The 21,684-nt window shown below is 37.5% G+C and overlaps 1 protein-coding gene across 1 annotated transcript in view; it reads left to right on the top strand.

Moving 5' to 3' along the window:
• RTN1 (reticulon 1) overlaps window positions 1-21,684 on the top strand; it is a 159,205-nt gene that overhangs the window by 57,050 nt on the left and 80,471 nt on the right. The window lies entirely within an intron of this gene.

Here is a 21,684-nt window from a genome sequence, read left to right as displayed (position 1 = left end):
TTAGCCTCTGTCTTGCTTTCTTCATCTGTACAATCAGATTGACAGCTTTCCTTATGCAGCTGCGGTAGGGCATAAACAACATGATATATGCAAAGTATGCCAAGTGCTTAGCACAGCCCAGGGGGGCACGGTCATCAGGGTCACTGCAGCCATCACCAAACTATCATTCAACATAGCCTCGGGGTAAACTTGGATCTAACTATCTCCACTGTCCCTTTGTGGGCGATGATCAAACAGTCATTCTCCTCAAGAAAAAGGGAAGCTCATGGCAGAGACAGGAGAGAGAAAAATTGCACCGACATAACTAACTGCTGCAATTCAGCAACATTCTATAGCAGCTACTTGAAAAAGCTGGTGAAGTGCATGCCTTTTCTTGCAGTAACAGAGCAGCTATAAATCAGGACCTCGACCTGAAAAACGGAACAGTATAGCCTCTTAGAAAATCATGATCGCACGTTATTCTTCCTTATCCATTTAGTTACATTTTGCCTCTTCGTTGGCTCTTAATAATTAATGTAGGTAAGAGACGGGTTAAAAGGCTGACTCTTCCCACTGCAACTGTGTGTGGTGATGTTTTATTAGTGCTTTAGGATGGTCCTGGCGCTGTCATCCGAGGGGAAAGTTGCACTGTCAAAATTGATGGAGAGTTATTAAATCATTTCAACTTTAATTCTTCTATTTCCTTATCCACATAGTGGGGATAGGACACTAGTTCCATACAGTTGGAGGGAGGGAGGAAGGAGGAGGAGGGAAAACTGGTGAAGTGTATGAGATCTGGGATCTGCCCCAGACCGTGGCTCTCTACTTTCTATAGCTTCTTCATTCAGCTAAAATGGTTCTGTTCCATATTTTCTCTAGAGTTTGATAACCTATCAATCAGCTTTGATGACCTCTTAAATGGTTGGCAGTGTTAGGTAACACTTGCTTTTGTTATGATTTTCCCCCCAAGCTTCCTCACCATTTCATGGCAGTTGGGTATAAATCCAAGATGATAAGTTTTGTTAATATTTGCCATAGATTCTCTTTAATTTACTTGAATTTATTTGCTTTTATGGTTATATTTACATGCTAACAAAGTTGGATTTCAGTGCATACACTGCATTTCCTCTCTAGGCCTCAAGATAGAATTCGACATCCCCTCTCCACTTTTGCTAACATCTGCAAAGACCTCCTTTTCACAGCACATAGCCCAGAGTCTTCTAGCTGTCAACTAGCCTAGCCCCCCACCAGCCGGGCAGCTCCTTGAGGACAAGAATCACGTGTTTTCCCTTTTATCCTTTGTACTTAAGCAAGGCCCGGCACAAGAATGGTGAATAAAGAACCATGGCCAGAATATGCAGGAAATACCAATCAGTGCAGGGGTATCTATGAATTTTTCTTTTGAGTGAAGAAGGAAAACTTAATGATTCTGGGTTTAAGTTCCATCCTGCTATTGACTAGTGATGTAATCCTTGCTAAATCATTTAACATCTTTGCATTAATGTTCTCTGAGATTTCGGGGTAGAGGTAGGGGGAAGAAGAAAAGCAATGAGATTATGAGCAGTAATGAAAGACTTTAGCAATATATGGACAATTAAAATGTGTATTCACATAGCTGGACTAGTTTCTCTAAAACAGGTCAGGCAAGATCACTAAGCATCCTGGTAAGAATGTGCCAAAACACAATGAAAATGCCTGAAAAAGGAACATAATTTATGAGGAAGAGAGTATGATTTTTTAATATGATAGGAGCCATTTGCCATTCTTTATTGTATAAAGTAATAATGGTGGGAATCCTGGTCTTTTTTGCTGACTCTAGCATCTTAGTCCACACCAGAAATGTAGGTTTGGTTCCTTGGGATTCCACCTTCCCTCTCTGCAGCCTTCCCCAGGACCCCATTTACACCCCTGGCTCTACCTACCAGTGTTAACCTGAGGTTTCCCATATATATTTTTCTAGCCCATTGGGCCACTCCACTTGTATGTTTCCCAGGGAGTTTAAACTCAGTGTATCCCAAATAGAATTAAGTTTCCGTCTTAAATCTTTTCTGCCCTTTGTATGCAAGAACATACTATTACTCTCTACCCATTAACTACATCTGAAATCAAGGATCACCCCAGACTCCTCCCTCACCCTCAGCTTTCACACCCAAAGGGTATCAAATCCTGTTGATTTCTCTTCCTTTAACATCTTCTGTATCTACTTCCCTCCATCTCTATTGCAATTGTTCTGGTTCTGGTCTTTATTGCTGTTTTCCTGGGTCACTGCTGTGTCCTTTATTCTGATCTTCCACTTTCCAGACTCATCTGTTCCTGCCCACTCCAGCCACATAACCTGTGTCCTGCATCTCTAATCTGTTTGCCCTGTCTCAGAGGTCTCGATTTCATGGTCTTGAATTTCATGTTTTTGCTTCCAGGGCTCTCTCCACCCTCATGTCCTTACTACTGGTCTGTTTGGTAAGCAGTTGCTTGTATTTTAGGATTCACTGCCCTTCCTGTAGACCTGCCCATCCTTTCTTATGTATGTCTTCTACGGGCAGGACAAACGTACTAGCCTGTGCCATATTTTATTTGATGTATTTATTTATAAACCTTTCTTGCTCAAATAGACTAGGAGCTCCCAAAAGAATTGTGACTTATTGATTGTTTTAGTCCACTGTCTAAGTACGGAGCAAAGCACGCAGTGAACATTCAATAAATATTGGATGAATGTATGAATAAATATGGTCTTGGGCTTTTTCACTTACTGTGACTTGGACAAATTATTTAATCCAGCATCAGTGCTTCTTTATATTAAAAAAAAATAAGTTTAAAACATCTATAGCACAGTTTTTTTTTTCCTGAGAATTAAAGAAAGTCATGTATTCATTAATTCAGTGCATGGATTAAAATACCATGATGAACAAAAACATAAATGACCCCTGCTGTCATGGAGCATAACATCTAGTTGGAGAAAATAAAATAATCATAAAAATAAATGTAAAATTAGAACTGCGATCAGTGCTTTAAAACAGAACCACATGGAGCCAGGAGAGTCTATGACGGAGCTACTGACCTGGGCAGAGAAGTCAGGGAAGCCTTTCTGGAGGAAGTGATGAGTGAGTAGAATTCTGAAGGATGAGGAGGAGCTGTCAGGTGAAGAGGTAGGAAAGTATTTTCCATGCAGTGGACATCAGAGCACAGTGCATTGAAGGAACTGAAAGAAAGCCAGTGTCCCTGGGAAGCAAGAGGTGAATGTAGAGCATGAAACAGAGGCAGGTGGAGGCTTCACTATACAGTCGTAACTTGGCACAGGAAAGACATAATCCCTTGTCTTGACGTTCCCTCATCTTTGATTTCTAAAGACTTAGAGAAAAAATGGAGGAAAAAAGATTATTCTGTTTTGCTAAAAATGTAGTGTCAATCTCATTAGACACCTACTCATTCTTCACAAAAAAGAGGATGTCCCCTTGGTCCTAACTCTTTAAAAAATGCAAAGGGCTGGGATCCAGAGTCCAGCATTAAAACATCCTTTGGCTGGGTCAAAGAAGCCATTGTTGACTTTCATTTTATTCCAGAAAGAGATTATTTGGAAGGAGTGCCATCAAGTTAATGGCCAAAGGGAATAAAAAGCCAGTAGTAGGTACCAGTCATATTAGAAGGACATTTAGACAAAAAAAAAAAAAAAAAAAAAAAAACCACTAGGTCAGCAGAATCTTAAAAAGACACACTGCTAAAAAAGGGGTTGGGCTTATTCTTGCAGCTTTAGTAAGTACATAGTGTGCTCTATTTCCAACTGATGAGTAAATATTACTGATAGAAGAGGAAGCGTTGAGGAGTAAAAAGTCTGCGGGCCATGATGAAAGACAAACAAACATACAGAAAAAGTAAGCAGACTCCCCAGATTTTATACCTCTAAACCAAGAGAAGATGGGTGAACCATCGTACCCATGATGATGACATCCAGCGTTTGCTCTCCTCTAATAACGTGGCATCAGACAAAGGAGAGTGCAAGGTGAAGATGCTCTTGTGCCGTATGGGCAGAATTCTGATACTGAGGTTCCCCTGCCAAGGGACCATGTTTGCTCATGCTGACACATTCAGTCTTCTTAGGTGAGGAGCATGTTGCCCCATGATAAACACTTAAATGTCCTCTCCTGTCAGCAATGATAGGTGGATTATTTTTAGTTTGAGAGCTATAACTCAAATAATTTATTATTATAGGATACTGTGGGAGTTTCAGAGTGCCAATTAATCTCATTCCTTCCCTTCCGAGTTCTGAACTAATCCCCTCAGGTTTAAGACTGCACGATTGCTTTATTTTTAGTAAACCTAGGTTGGAGGACACAGCTTGGACTTGGTGATGGTAAAATGGGCTTCTTACTTATTCCAAAAAGAATTTTCCATCTGGTCCCCAGCAGTCTTCTACTGGATAAGGGAGAGGGGCAGGTGTGTGGCTCCAAAAAAAGTTTCAGAGAGGGTGAGAGGCAGGGCCCTGAGGGCAGATCGAAGCTCCTTAGCCCCTACCCAGCAGAGGAAGGCTCAGCCTCTTCACTGGGCAGGGGCAGAAGAAGCAGAGAGAAGGGCTAAAGGGCTCCCCTTGCCAAACACTTCCAAGACGAAGGAAGTTTCTGCTTTATGGACCTCATCAGAAATGAGGAGAACAGTGGCTCGGTACCTGATGTTTTTCTCACAGCTTTATTGCCTATTTACAGAATGTATAAAATATACATGGAAATAGAAGACCTTGATATTTGTTGTGTAAAATATAAAGTAAAAAATGTCTTATTTTTGGTCTGGAGATATATCTGGTATTTTTGTTCAATTTCTGTTACTATGTGTTCTTAATCTCACTGTGTCTCAGGGTTCTCATCTGTAAAATGGAAATAATGAATAGTACCTACCTCATGGGGCTATTATAAAATTGAGCGAGTTGATACCTATAGAGGATTTAGTGACATATAGTAAGCAGTTCATAAGTGTTAGGTGGACAGGCAGCCATTGCCACGATAGCTTTGCAGGTGGTATCTGTTTATTATTGCAACAGTTTCACCCTGAAATGTTAATTCAGTAAAGCAATATAGAAGTGGTTTCTTGGCCATCTTTGCCTCTTCAATTAATGAGGAAAAGAGGGTACTTGGATTATCAGAAAAAAAAATTTTCTAGAGGAGGAATTTAGGAATATGCCATCCTTCTGTGGGGATATTTGTGGATGTTTTGTGAGTTGGCTCTTGGCTGACTTTACCAAATACCTACCACTCCCCAAAGCTCAACTTTGGTGGCGATAAAGTAGTGTGACCTAATTTATCTGTGTTGATTGTGGTTTATTCAGAAGGGAAGCATTAAGAGTACATATATAAATATTAGATTCCAAATGAAAATACTTGAATTTCATTGACTTCATATGTTTTTATTTGAGACCTTTGGGAGAAAAAATAAAGAATTGGACTATTACAAACTGAATTTGATCGGTGCAGAGAGAGACTGCCAAATAGCTTCTTACTCAGTCATATTTTTGGCCTGAGTTATTTGCCTAATTACTTCAGCTCTCTATTTTGCCCATGTTGACACAGCTAAAACAGCGGGTGACCCAACTAAAACTGCAGAGGTTGAAAGAAACCAACAACCCTCCAGAGCCAAATTATAATAATCTGTATAGTGTTTTATAGATTATAAGTCACATTTACACACTTTTTATTCAGAGTTGGTTCCACATTATACCAAGCGGGATGTAGAATGCTTTGGGAGGAAGGGAATTCAGCAAATTTTAAAGTCATTTAAAGGAAACTCACATTATTTGCCTTCACACAATAAACAGCTGTATTATCATTAACTCAGCAGTTGTATTATATTTAAACCGTGCTACTTAAGGCACTTAAAGCCTTCCCTTCATTTAAGTGAAACTGGCAGTTCGCTATAGATACTCTTTTACCATATTGTGTATACTAGCCCAAGATTTGTAAATCTGACATTCTAGTTTATGTATACAGGTTTATCCCAGGCTTTCGATAATGAAGAAATAATAGTAACTCTTCTTTATTAAGCTTCAGATAATCTAAAATTCTCATTTCAGTCACTATATTCCATCATCCTATTATGATCTTTCTTTCTGAAAGTGCCAAAAATGTGGTATCAGAGGATGGGCTGAATATTCACTTCTTTTTTTGTCTTGTCCTTTTTTTTCATCTTCTTTTGGGTAAGATGAGATGGTCAAAAGCAGGGTAAATGGAAGAAGAAAGACAGTAAATGAAAAGCCAAGATAAGTCAGCCCCTAAATAACCGAGAAATGACGGTGCTTCCACCTACATTTAACTTAATGTACTTGTTCCTGTTAAATCTTAGATATAGAGATATGAGTCGATGACCTCAGGAGACTCTTCAGTTGCTGGAAAAACTACTTCTCACACTCAACTATGGAAAAACTACCTTTCCTGAGACATTTAATGGCTTAATCCAAAATGAGACTATTTATCATCTGTAAATTAATATTGTTATTGGATTAAAATGAGTTTTCTTTTTTGTCCTGGTTTATTTATCAGAAATTAGATTTTTGTATCAAGAGATATATAATACTTCTTCATTTTTTTTCTTGGAACCACAACAGTAAATTACATGACATAGTAATAGCTTTAGTTTTTTTGTTAATTAGATATAATATATCATTTTTACTATAATAAGAAATAAATGATAAGAATGTTTTTTGTAATATAGCTACCTAGACATGGTATAGTTTATAGCTAATGAGGTAAAATACCCATACGTCTCATAGATTTATTCTTTATTGTCTTTAGGGCTCTTACATGAGAAGCCACTTAAAATAAAATACTTAAGGAAAGGATAATTCAATTAAAACCTAACTTATGAACTACTTTAAGATAAGGCATTATGTCCTTAATTAACAAATTTACTACTTTATTAATTTATAGCAAACCATCTGAAACTCATTACTCTGAGATTTTACTGTGACATTATTTATTAGAGAGAGAATGCAGTATAAGTTGGGCATAAGTTGAACCTCATCCAAGGAAGCTCAATGACTGGTGCACCAAAGAGCTCCATTTTCAGCCTGGGCCATTTGCCTGGGGTTCATTTACGGGTATCCTAGAGACATAGCCACAGGGTTTCATAAGTAATACATCTTTCCATTTTTTCTAAGCCCTAAACTTCTCTATCTTTAAAATGGAGAAAGTATTCCTTTATTGACTAATAAGGATATTACTGGTGGGTTGCCCAAGTTCTTTGAAAACCTGAGATGTTAAATAATGAAGAACAAGAACTGTTTCTCAGTCTTGTTCATCTTGTTCGTAGCCCAGGAGCTGAAAATGAGTGACTGAAAAGATGCACAGTCAGTTTTATGATTTAACATCATGTTACCTAAGGAATCAGGCAGCAGCAAAAATTTCCTCTTAGTGTATTGATTTCCCCCTGTAAATCTTGGAGAAGGATAGGAGGGAATTAGGCTGTCCCACAACTTAATTTGGAAAGGTGCAAACTATTATTTTGACCTCCTTTTGCTTCTTTGGTAGTACTTATATTACCTAACAGCGTGCTGAGCACACTGACAGCAGTTAAATGTACTTGTTGATAAGTTGAACAGTGGAGTTAGCTTATAATGGGCACATTTGTGAGTGAAAGGGATTAAGGAGGTTGAAAAGATTTGTGAGGAATAACATAACTCATTCAGGTTTAAAATTATCTCATGATCTTGTTCTAAAAGATGTAGAAACAACATGATTCATAAGTTTAGTTTTTTAAAAGTCAATTATATGAGATAAAAACTTAAAAAAAAAATCTTGTAGACAAAACATTGGTTGAGTGACCAAAAATTTTTCTGGCAATTGTGTATGTCTTCAGCTTCCAGATATAAAAAGTAATTTTGGTGCTGTTGTCTTCAAACATTCTATTTGTTCAGCTTTTATGAAATTTTTTAGTCTGTGTATTATCAGAAGTAATTACAAAAAACAATAGCAAATAATAATGAATAATTTACTTGAGTCTAAAACAAAATAGTACTTTGAAAATTTAAGTGTAAATATTTTGCTTCGCTGCATTTCTTATTGTCCCGCAATTTTAAAAGTATTACATCAAATGACCTGACAAGAATTAATTCTTGTGAGAATGTCTTGTAATGTCCACAAGAGGCATAATTGGAATTGCATATAAGCCTTTCATTTATGATAAACATAATTGAATGTGAAGCACTTCAGGGAAGATTCACCATATGGGAAAAGTTACTCCATTCCATTGTTCATTTGAATTTATGATGAGAATATTCATGTAGAATAATCTTTATGACCTCTAGCAACAGTTTAGCATTTTATTATGAACTGTTTTCATGGCTGAAGATGCAGCATTCCGGTGATAATGTGCCTTACACACTGCCATGTGTATGCAGTATGTGGGCGTTTAATAAACGCTATTTGATGATAAGATTTAATTTAGGCATGACATTTGATGAATGTTTATGATTCACATTCTTCCATAGTGCTCACAGATGTACTTGGGTTTTCATTTTGTAAAAGTTAAGAAGCCAACTTAGCACCTTAAAAAGCAATGCCTGCACTTCTTGTACATAGTTCGGACTGATGGGTTTACCAGCAATTCTTATTTTTAGTCAACCCGTTTGATAAGAAGCCTGCTGAAGATCCCTGAAAAGGCCTGCAGTTTTGATGGATTTCACGGCTACAGGTAGCTCCCTGTTTCTACCCAGACATTTTGCAAATATGCAAAATGTCAGTTGGGGAAAGAGGATGTAAAAGGGTCATCGTAAATCAATCAGAGTTATTAGAGACATAATTCAAAATACAGATCCCATTGATAATGAGTGACTTTGCTGTAAGAAGGAAACCATGACATTACACAATTTTAAATAAAATATTCAAAGCTGGTAAGCCTTGTGGGAAATAAACCTAGTTTGAAAATCTAAGTCTTTATTTTCATTTTTAAATACCTGCAACTGATCTAATCACTATAAGTCCCATTTATCCACCCAAACACCAACTCCTCTGAGATGCTTCTCCATGTCCCACAAGTCAGAGAGGACCGCTCCCTCATCTGCATTCCCATAGCACGTTGTCCTTCCTGTATCTTCTGTTTCATTACCTTTGGTTACAGCTGTAACCAATGTATTATAAACTGGAAGGCAGCAGATTACGTCTTACCTTGGTTTCATGAGAGTGCTTATTGATGCAGTGTGGCAGATGGGTTGGCAGTGACCACGTGGTGAACCAAAGCAGACTTTTTTCCCTTCAACCAACCAAGAGGTGCCAAGGCCCTTGATGTTGTCATGGATCGTGTAGACCACCATTGTGTGGTAAAAAGCAAAGAGAAATAACCCATTTAATCTTCTGTTTAATTTTAATCTTAATGCAAAACAAATCTGATTGGCCAATCTTATAAGACTGCATTTCCTCATTCTGCTTTCTCAGCTTTCTTCATGGTGGGATCGATTCTGCAAGGAGCATGGCTTGCTCCTTCAGGGTTCCCAGCAGAGTTCTCATCAATTATTCTGGAATTCTAGAGGCAAAACAATTCATTGCTGGGGAAAATGTCCATGAAAATTGTTTTTACTTTATAATGAGGGTTAGTAGTGAATCTTTTTATATTCATGTTCCTAATTTACAGCCTCAGAAATGATTGCTATGTATTGGTACTGACTTTATTCGGGCACCAAATCAAAAACTGTCCTTTCCAAAGTGGATATGTTAATGATGTTTTGAAAAATTCTTTAATTATTGGAGGTGATTGCACTGCAAAATGATATGACTTCATGTAAAAATCTTTCTGGCTATCGTTGATTTATTTAACATTTGCTAGATCCCCTAGAAAGAATTTCTATTTTATTATTATTATTATTATTATTAATTGTCTTCATCAGTTCAGGCTGCTATAATAAAATGTCATAAAATGAGTGGCTTATAAACAACAGAAACTTATTATAGTTCTAGAGGCTTGAAATCTGAAATCAGGGTGCTAGCATGGTCAGGTTCTGGTAAGCGCTCTCCTCTGAGTTGCAGACCTCTTGCTGTGTCCTCACATGGTAGAGAACAGAGGGCAGCTTCTCTTGACTCTAGTAAGGGAACTAATCCCATTCATGAAGGCTCTGCTTCATCTAATCCTAAGCCTCTCCCCAAAGCTTTACCTCCTAATACCTTCACATTAGAGGGTTAGGGTTTCAACATGTAGATTGGGGGTGGACACAAACATTCAGTCCATAATAGTAGTGAATGCCTAAAAAAGAATCAAGCAGTATAGCATCATAGTTCAGAGCAACTGCTTTAGAATTCAACTATCCAGGTTCGAATTCCTCTTCAGCGACTTACAGGTGACCAACTTGTCTTGATTTGTTCAAAACACTCCCAGTTTTAGCACTGAATGCCCTATATCCTGGAAAACCCCTTGGTCTTGGTCACCCTAGAAATGTGATGCCTTGGTCAAGTGGCTTACTTTCTCTAATTCTCGGTTTCCTCATCTGTAAAATGGCGATGATAATAGTGCCTGCCTCAGAAGGTTGTTATAGAGCTTAAATGAGTTAATGTATGTATAGCTATCAGCACAGCATTTAGCACACAGAAAAGTTAAATAAATCCAGCAATTGCCATACTATTTATTAGTGTGTGTGTGTGTATGTGTGTGTGTGTGTGTGTGTACACACACATACAGTGAGACACACAATTAAATGCAAGGAGTGGAACAGAGCCGTGTTAATATGTTAATAACACAGTTCAAGGCCCTGTTATAGTCATTTCATAGCTAAGGCTCCTCTTGCTCATCCTTGAGTTATTGATGGAGTGGAAACTGAGGTGGGGCAATGAGAGCACAGATGATTAGCCCTTTAAGTGCAATCTAGGACTCTGTAGTATGTGGGCAAAGACGACAAAAACAAACCAGATCAAGAGCCATGATGCATCTACATTCTTCAATAGGGCCTCACCTCAGTTATCTCTAGTTGTCCAGCCCAAGTGAGGGCAGGACAGATGATCTAACTCCTGAATTTAGTCATTGGGCCACACCACACTTTGGAAGAACTGTCATATAAGATACAGCTGCTATAAGGCCATATCTTTGTGTTACCAAAGAAAAGGGAATTCTTCAAATATTTGATGACTCCTACTTTGTAAATGTAGGCATTCAAAAAATTTTATTGACCTTTTACTAAGTGCTAAGTACTGTGCTAGGGATGCAAAGAAAATATGACCACTCTTGCCCTCAGGTATCTCCCAGGGTAGTGTGACTGTTAGACAAGGTGGACAGCCCTTCAATAACATTTGTGATGAGCTGGTTAACTGATGCTTCTGTCTTTTCACATGAAGATGACAACCGTGGCACATTCAGAAAGATCAGTACTTCAGTAAGGGCCTATCTGGGGCTTGTAGATAGGTGTCTGGTATTTGAACCCTGATGCATGGACAAGGGTAAGAAGGACCAAGCAGTCAAAACATAGAGAGGGGGAAAGAACTGAAAGAAGGCATCATAAGGAAACAAAAAAGTGGGATGTTGCCTCCTCTTATCCTTTAGGTCTCAGCTGAAATGTCACCTCTCTAGAATGGCCTGACCATCTTATCTAAAGTAACTCAACCCTCCTCACTGAAAACCTTTTATTTTTTCTCTTATCCACTTGTTTGTTTCTTTCAGAGCATATATTATAACGGTCAGCTATTTTATTTGTCTGCTATATTAGAATATAGCTAAAGGTACTATAACAAAGAGATACAAAAACAGAATGGTTCAAATAAGCGAGTTTACTTCTCTCTTATTTAATAGTCCAGAGGCAGGTGAGCAGTCAGGTAAAAGTCAGTTCCAGGAAGTCATCCAGGGCTCTCGATTCCTTCTGTCTGGTATCCCACCAACCCCTCGAGCATTGCTGTCATCTGCATTGTTAAAGCTGGCTCAGAGACCACGTTCTGGGCTAACTCATGGGAAGGTCAGAGAAAGAGTGCAGGGCAATCAGCTTCTTTAAAGACAGTATCCAGAAGCAGTACACCTCACTTTCACACATCCTTATCATGTGTTCACACCTAAGGGGACATTGGGAAGGGTATGTAATCTTCAGCTGGGTGGCCATAGGCTAAAATTCCTTGGGCTGGGGTAGGTGTGTCAATTACCAAAGGGAGGAAGAACAGGTTGGACACTGGGGGACAGTTAACAGTCTCGGCCATGCTTGCATAATTTATTTTTGTTGTTGTTTGTTTTTGCCATCCATGGGGCCAGGGGCTATATATCTGCTTCATTCACTGTTATATCCCCAGAAACTGGGATAAATGCCTCGCACATAGTAGGTATTCAGTATAAATTGGATGAATGAAGTTCAATAAACCTTCACAAATATCATGTTTGTTATTTCATTGATAGGTTCAGCTTATCTTCATAATTCTTGTGGTTTTATCAAAGCCCTACTTTAGAATTTCCACATATTTATGGATTGGCATAATTGAGACTTTAAGCCATTGATTGAGACCTAGCATGGTGACTGGCAGTCACAAAGCAGGTATTCAATAAATTTTAAGTTTTCTTTCATTTCTTTTAGTCAGGAAGAAAAGATTCATGTATAAGATATAAAAATATGTTAGGAAATAATATTGAAATTATCCATCTTGCCATTCAGAGAAGAAATCTGAAGTATTAAAGAATTTCTTTAAAGGGGTTTATTTTCAAAAACCAGGCCTCTCTGGGGTCAACCGACAGTGACCAGTAGGTAACAGGCAACTGGATAGCTCTGTTTTAATCCTTGGCTTCTTCTCCAAATATAAGAGAATCTGTGTTAATAACCTCAAGGTAAATAAAAAATTATATATTGAATAACATACATAAGTTTGGAGCAAAAATAATAAAAACAGAAATAGAACCAAAGTTTATTGACGTCGGCCTGTTTCTGCACACTCAGGAAGGGGAAAACCTGATTCTCTGATTTCTTTCCAACGGTTGTTTTTAAGAAGCATTTACTTTGAAAACCACTTTGTGTTGAGGAACATATTTAAATTCCAGCTGTTAATTAAATTTTTTAAAAAAACAGCACTTAAATGGAATTGACTTTTGTTTGGAGATCAGTCTGTTAATTCAGTCCTTAACTAAAACGAAGTGCAATTCTTAGGAGTCATGATTAGAGGACTCTCACCAGATACAGGAGATAATGTCTGCAGATTATTTTTAGAAGTTTAAAAAAAACCCATGAAAATTTAATGCTTATATTGATTTATTGACATAGTAATTGGTTACTGGTTCCTTTTCCAGGACACATTTGGTTTTGGCTTCTGCTTTCAATTTATGAAATCTTACAAAACAAAAAAATGCAATGTCTTCTGCAAGCTCTTATTTATTTAGAGTTTTACTTACACCATTTTAACTGTTCACATACTAGCTTGTTTAGGCAGCCTGTTTTTGCCCTCAAACATGACAGATCCATTTCAGTCAAATCAAAAAGGATGACTGTGAGATGGTGTTTAAAGTTTAAATGGAATATGTAGAAATTCAAATAACTCTCTGAATTTATTGGGCTGAACATCAAAGCATCAACCCTCTGTCTTTGGAAATTGATTACCTATTCTTTAGCCTACACAAATCCTCCATATCCTTGAGTTGAGCTTAAATTCTTTCAACTCTGTGAAATTTTCCTAACGGGGCACTTCCGAAGTAAAGGGACTTGCTCTGGAACCCATCTCCAGTCCCTTTGAGAGCTATTCTATCTGGAGCCTAGAACTCCAGGCTTTACTTAAATGCAAGGCCTGGTGCATGGTCACTATATTTCATAGCCTCCGTGGGAAGCACTCTTTTTCTTAGTCTCTGTATTGTTGAATCTTGTCCTTTGATACGTTTTTCACTTTCTTTCAGTTTGACATGCCAGAGAAGAGTATTTTACTAGTCCATTTTCAAATAACTGTGTAGTACAGTAAAAAGACACTTAACAATATTTACATTGCTGAGCCTCAGTGGTCTCATTAAAATGTTATGTACTCCAAAGATATACATTGCAGCATTATTTATAATGACAAAAAAAGTGGTGACAACATAAATGTCCAACAGAAAGAGAATGCTTAGATTGAATTTTAGATTGTTCATTTTATGGAATACCGACTTTTAAAAATATAAGGTAGCTCTCTGTATACCTAAGTGAAAGTATGGCCTTCATATAGTAAGTAGAGTATACATGTATACAGTACATACATATATACACATATGTACATATGTATACATATATATAGTAAATATACACATATAGTATATATACATGTATATAGTATATAGAATATATGTGTTCCTAGTATAGTGTATACAGTATATATGAATATATATATCTGGTATAGTATATATAAATATATGTAATTATCCTACTCACAAAGAAAATAATAAAATTTCTACAACTTCCCAAATAGCTGTTCTTATTTCTGAGAAATAGGAGTAAGGATAGAGATTCTTCTTTTTAATTTGTGTACTTCTATGTTTTAAAAAATTTTTATAGTAATCATGTATTATTTCTTTATAATTAAAAAATCACACATTCGTTTGACATGACTACTAAACCTGTATATTGCAATTGTAGAAGCTATTATTAGACTAATGGTTCAAGTACTTCTATGCTCTAAAATAACCACTGGATCCTTGTCTCCCACCACCTCTATGAAACCATCACATTGGCTCCGTAATCCCAACCATCCCTTCTGGCCTGAGTTCCCACTGCTTCCCAAGCTCTCCTGTTGGAGCCGAGATACTTTTCTACTCATTACTTCACCTTTGTCTTTAATATTATTTCTAACCCTAACATAACTCCCTACTTCTTCCTTCTGCCTAAAATCATACCTATTTTCAAAGACACAGTGCAAGCAACTCTTCCTCACAATAGAAACACTTCTCCAAATTCCTAGAAAAACAATGTGTTTTTGTAAAAACACATTGTATTGATCATGATGTAGGTAGATTATACTAGAATGTGCAGTTGATTGAAATTTTGCATTGATGTCAGAAACTATGCATGTTTTGAATTTATTGCTTATTATTTACTGTCCTTTTTCTTCCTGGGGTTAAAAAGAAAGAAAACAGGAAGAAAAGAAATCTTGATGTAGTTTTCTGACCAAACACTCAGAGCCACTTGGATCAATACTTCCAAATTCTAGCACGTCAACTACTGAGTTATTGTCTTCCTTTAAACACACAGTTTACCTTGGCCCATAGATCAGATATCTCAGAGAAGCCAAATGAATGTTGTTATTGATAAAGGACATTAATCTTTATTGCCACTTTTCTTGATTAGTATGGCAATTTCTGGGGGTCATTTTCTGTATACCTAGCAGAATAAATTTTTACATATATCATGTGACTTCTCTTATATGCAGAATCGAAGGAACAAAAACAAACTAATCAAAAACAGACTCACAAATATAGAGGACAACCTGCTGACGGACAGAGGAGCAGGGAGAATGGGGTGAAAGGTTAAAGAAGTAGTTGATAAAGGGTCATGGGGATGGAGAGCATGGCATAGGGAATGCACTTAGCATTAATGTAAGGGCTGGGTGGAGAGCCAGAGGAGAGAAAGAGCATTTGGGGGATCATTTTATAAACTATATAAATGTATAACCAATGCACTGTATACTTGAAACTAATAAAATAAAATAATAAAATAAAATAAAATAAATAAAATAAATAAAATAAAATAAAATAAATAAAGTAACATTCTAATGAGAAACTCTAACTCTAGCTTTAGCTTGATCGTGTGAATCACTCCAGACCGAGGTAAATTCTCTTTCTAGGATCTTCTTCAGTATGTTCTGATAGATGCAGGTCTTAGACAATTATCGTGAAAATTCTTTGCATCTGATTTTAATGTCTTTCAAATTTATGAAATATACCCAGTACTGTGCCAAAAAGTGCATTTTGGAATTATGCAGTTATTTAGAAAAAACAAAAACCAAAAAAAGAACTCACATCCCTACATGTTTTAGTTGTCCTCCAATGCAACTAATATACGGGGCAGCAAATATAAAAGTTCATGAACCCCAAAAGAATGGTCACAGCCCTTGGAGTAGAGATGAGGGAGAAAGCATTGAGGAGTGGGGTTTAGAGGGAGACTTCCTAGAGGAGGTAAGACATCATCACAGACTTTATCTGGATTTAAGGAGAAGTGAATGAGACTTTCAGTTGAGGGGAAGAGCTTGAGCCAAAGCATGGAAGTTGAAAATCAAATGTTTGTGGGCTTGAACAGTGTGTTTCTTTAGCAGTCTCAGAAATAAAATTATAAAGGCAGACGGGACCTCATTGATGAGGATGCTGAATTCTAAGCCAATGGATGGGCAAAAATTGTCACCAAAGGCTCTGGAATAATGAAATGACATGGTAAAAGTGATGTTTAGGGAGACAAATATGTCAGCAGTATGCAAAGTAGCACACAGAAGAGGTGAGGCTGGAAGTCAGAGAACACTTTAGGAAATTATCGTAATCATTTAAGTAGAAGGTGAGAACAGTCTAGTTTAGAAGGATAAAGTTCATTTAAAAGGAATTATAGAGATTAGCTAGATGATTCTGTGTAGGGTAAGGGTGCAAAGAACCATTAAAGTACCAATAGAAATTTATAGTACACATTTTATTTATTTATTTATTTTTGCTACTATCCATGTACACATAGCATTGAGGAAATGTGACCAAGAACAATTATTTTTCTTTTTGGAAATCAGACAGCAAAATTCTATCAACAAATGATCAATAGATTGAGGTAGTTCTTGTTTTTATTCCAAAAGTAATTCTTTGCGTGGTAAAGGTGTTATAGAGCTTCCTCTGTACTGAAAACATGAAGAGCAGAGTGCATCTAAATTAGTTGAATGGCTAGTGGAGCTGGTTGCATAATTCTGTGAATATATCAAAACTGCCAAATTGTACACTTTGAGTGAATTTTATGGTTTGCGAATTACCAAAAAGAACCCAATAAAGTTGTATTTTAAAAAAAGCAATGAGACTCTACATAGGGTTTTAAGGACCTTTTCTTAAGATCTAAGTAAATTTTAAACATCCCACCCCAAAAAATTGACCCCCAAAGAAAGCCATAGAATCACATTTTCACTTTTTGGACAGCAGGCAAAAAATATCTCACACTTCCAAGCTCATTAGGACTTCCGCTCCCATTCCATCTCAGCACTCTGCCTCTTATGCTTTCTCAGGTACTGTTGGGAATTGTCAAAGAAACTTAGATAGCAGTTTGTCTGCCAGACCAGATTATTTTCTCTAACAGAATTTTCAGCTGAAGTGAAAACTCTACAGGCAGTGCAAGCCCCAGCTCTTCAGAGAGGGAAAGAAAACCCCAAAACTTGCCGAATCATTTTTTATTAAATATTAATCTTGCAATCCCAACAGCTAAATCTATTATTCAGGCAGGCAAGCTTTAAATAAGGCAGCGAGCTGGGGAAAGAAAGAGTAGTTCCTTATATTCGTAACCTCCCGAGCATGTCATCAGCTTTGGCTTAGAGTGTTTGCTAGAGAATGCAGTCTCATTTTTTTAAAAACTCTATTAACCAATCGCATAGGTAAAATTTTAAAGAATGAGTGTACCTTGTTTTCTCAACACCCATTTGTCATGTTAAATCACAGGCCACTTAATTTCAGAAGGAGAGTGTTTTCTAGGTGACTTAGAGGCTCCTGGAGCTTCCCTGGCATATCCATCCATCCTAGATGGCTCTGTTGTCAAATGTGTCACAGACTCCACCCTGTGGGCCTGCTGATTTCTTAGCACTCAGAAAAGACGAGTGGGAGTTTCAGGGAAAATGTCTCACTGCCTAACCTCTGTGTAGGCTACTGCCATCCATCACTCGGGCAACTCAAGGGCAGATGGCTCTGGAAGAAGGGACTGCAGAGTGATTTTGGGTCACTGTTTCTGGTCTTTAATTCTTGAATTTTAATGTGCATCTCTCTCCTCACTCCCACTATCCTTCTAGTTTTATTATTATTATGCCCCTTTTTAAAAAGTATTTCTTAATTTAATGGGACCAGTGTCACCTATGCCTGTTAGTATTGGCTCTATTCAAACAATAATTGGTGTTTTGCCTTTTTTTTTTTTTTTAATCCAGATATTTCTCTAATGGAGCATATCAACCTGTGTGCTAAGAAAACCTTTTGGTATAATCAGTTTGTATTTTTTTTTCTTTTCCTCTCTTTTTTTTAAACGAATTAATTTATTTTTTATGGTGACATCGGTTAACGAAATCCAATAAGTTTCAGCTGTACATTTTAACAGTAAGGCAAATATATATATTTACATTGTGTATTCACCTCCCATAGTTAGATTTCTTTTTGTCACCACATATTTGACCCATTTTACCCCCTCTACCTCCTTCCTCCCCCTTCCCCCTTCCCCTCTACCCTCTGGTAACCACTAATTTATTGTCCATGTCCATGAGTCTCTGTTTGTTTGTCCTGCTCATTTGTTGCTTTTAGGTTTATCTCACATATAAGTGATATCATTCTTTATGGCATTCGCTAGGTTTCCATTTCAGAGCAGTAGGGCTTTATTGAGTTATGAAAGTGTCATCTTAAACTATGGACCCCTTATCTCTATCTTGAGGAGTCAGAATGGACTCCATCCACAAGGGGGAAAGCTCATCCATGGGTATTGAACACTGTAATTTATTTTCTGTATATCGTGTTGGTAAATTCAACTTTTCATACTTGTCAGTCATTACTACGATTGTGACAGGATCTATGTCAGTTGTCTCACTAGAAAGTACTTAACAAACAACCACCTGCTCATGGAGTTCTGCAGACAGCTGTGACCTTGCACTTTAGGGACTTGAGCATCCAAGGCAGATCCTAAAGGACAGCATGAATGTGGATTGGCTACATTTAATTAGTTATAAAGTATCAAATTAATAAATAGGTGATATGTTGTAAATGATGAGTGTCCTCCCTGCAAAATAGAGGTAAGAATAAAATCTACAGCTTTCATTTATTGCGTACTGTGTGTATCATCTCATTTAATCTTCATAACAGCCAAATAAGACAAGAACTATTATTGTTCCCATTTTAAAAACAAGTAAACTGAGGCTCAGAGAAGCTATCTTGCCCAGAGTCTCACAACTCACAGTAGTACAGCCTGAATACAAACCTAAGCTGTAGGCCACCAATCAAATGATCTCGATTCTGTGAGGATTAGTCAGAATTGAGAACTAGAATTCCAGGATTGAAACTGTTCTTGGGGAAAGTAAAACCATCTTCAGCAAGGCATCTTTGTCGTCTCATTCTGTAGGATTGCCAGAGAATTTAAAAAAATAAAACATCCTTTATGAGATTACTGAATTTCCCTAGCTTGTGATTAGTATTTCTGATCTAGGACATTGATGGCTACAAAAGCCTGATTTTCTCACCACATGTGATTCAATGGCAATAGTTTGAGCTTAATTTTTTCATCTTTCTTCCACTTAGCTTTTGACTAGAAATAGTGATCTTTGGATCCTTCAATTTTTATTATAAGTACTTTCCTGAAAAGTTACTCGTAAACAAAAATTTGAAAATCAGTCTCGTTTTAAGTTCATCCAGGTAACTGAATTTGCTGTGCCCTCCTGTCCCAGTCACCTCCTGAGAGCCCGCCTGTGAGTGCACCCACTGTGTATCTGCCGCCACACGAATCAGACTTCTAGATGGCCATGGGAATATCCAGAGAGAAAGAAGTCAGATGCTCCAAGGAATCTTTTGTTATATGAAGAAAGTAGTAATTTCTAGTCTAGACAAGGAGAGCACTTTTATTTAGTGAATTCGTATTTAACGACATAACGAGATTGGTTCCTACCTGGGGTAACTGGCTGATCCTCTCCCTCTTGGTCCCCAATCTGGCAGCTCTGCAGGAAGCACTGACAGGAATTAATGGGCTTTCCTGAGCCTGAGGCTCCTTCTGCTTCCCAGGCCCAGCAATCCCACAGGACTCTGCTATCGCATAATTTGCCGCCTAGAAGGACTTTCTATTTTCAAGAGTTCTAACTGCTAGGCACCCTGTAATGTATGTACATTTTCAAATTCAGTAAGAGAATCTTTCAGAGTGTTTAGCGCAACTTAAGAAAGAGTGGACATGGCCACATTCAAAGTATTTAGATTATTTGTTGCTTTTCTGAGGGTTCTGACATGGTCTTATTGAAATGTGTAATTTGCACAAGTCACTCGTTCCTCTTCCTCTAGTTGGCGATATTTGAAGAGTATGGCAAAGGGGTCCTTTGCATTTCATGCTGGGCTCTCTGAACATGACAGAGATGGTAGGATAAGAATTTCAGGGATGCGAATTCCTCTTGATTGATTCTATTTATAGACTCTAATAATTTAGATGTACTCTAGATTCTGTTCTCTCAGTTATTACCATACATCTGAGAAATTCCTGTATGCTGTGGCCTCACTTCGAGGAAGATGATATTGTGTTTTACAGGTAAGGAAGAAGTAAAGCAAGTTGTGTCTGACTACAGTGGCAGTTGAGCAGTACAAAATTACATAAAAAATTGGAAAGGACTTCTCTAGCTCATCCAACTTTCCACCAAAAGCCTGCCTTGACAGACGCTGAGCCCCCTGTCTATTTGATTGCCCACCTGGATCAAAACACTCGTTTCTGAGATGCAGCTCTGTCTCGTTGGATAACTTAAATTCTGTTCTTTCACTTGATAGATTAAAAACATTCTCTTTGTAACTTGCATCAATTAGTCCTGGTTTGTTCTCAATAGCTGCATAGAATAAGTCCATTGATTGATCGATGGGTCCATTCATTTGTTTATTAATTTTGTATTGGGTGCCTAGTATGCAAGCCATGAGCCTCAGACTCCAGGAGCTGACAAATTACTAGGCAATAACACGGATATAGAGAAGTCGTATGTCATACATGCCACATGAGCAGTATAATGAAGTGCTGTATGAAGAAAAGGGAGAACAATAGGAGGGGGTCAGGTCCTGATGGGTGTGGTCAGCAAATTCATCATGAAGAAGGGGATGTTTAAAGCTGCTTAACTTTAATGACTTGAGGTTAAAAGGTGAAGATTGGAAGGATAAAGTAGTGATGGGTAGTTTATATTAACCAGAGCTCAGAGTTTGAATTGGAGAGTGCAAGACAGAGCTCAAAAAGCTAATGGAGTTAGTGCCTCTTTCTGCTTGTAAGATTTTTAGATGAGTTACTTAGGCCCTCTGTTCTTCATTTTCCTCATCTGTAAAGTGAGGCTAATAATAGTACCAATCTCCTAGGATTGCTTTGATAATTAAATGAGTCAATATTAGTAAAAAGCTTGGAACTATGTTTAACACATAGCAAGCATTCAAATATCAGCTATTACTATTACAGTACTGCTACTACTTTTATTACTTTTACGAGTTCGTGTCATAATCTAGAATGCTTTGGGTGCATCTTAAGAGCTCTGTGTGTGTGTGTGTGTGTGTGTGTGAGTGTGTGTGTGTGTGTGTGTGTGTTTGTATGTGTGTGGATAGTGTGGGGTTTAATTTATAAAATAATTATGAGAATGAGGTCAAATCCAACTGCTTAGCACATAGTACTACCTCAATAAACATTATTTTCTTCCTCTGATAGCATTTTACAGTAAGAAAAATAATAGAGATTTTTCCTCTTCTGCTTGCTACTAATGAACCTTTGGTTGATTTAAGAATAGAATGAAGGCCAGGTGAAAATATTGAATAGACTGAAATTTAGAAACTTGTTTTGCTCTTAGCACCACCAGTGGCCCTAAAAAATTCTTGGTGAGTCCTTCTGAATATCCCTGGAAGGCAAAGGGT

The sequence above is a fragment of the Rousettus aegyptiacus genome, unplaced genomic scaffold, assembly GCF_014176215.1.
Source record: "Rousettus aegyptiacus isolate mRouAeg1 unplaced genomic scaffold, mRouAeg1.p scaffold_m13_p_3, whole genome shotgun sequence".
Classification (NCBI taxonomy): Eukaryota; Metazoa; Chordata; class Mammalia; order Chiroptera; family Pteropodidae; genus Rousettus; species Rousettus aegyptiacus.
Note: the sequence above shows the minus strand (reverse complement) of the source record. Positions and strands in the feature narration are given on the sequence as shown.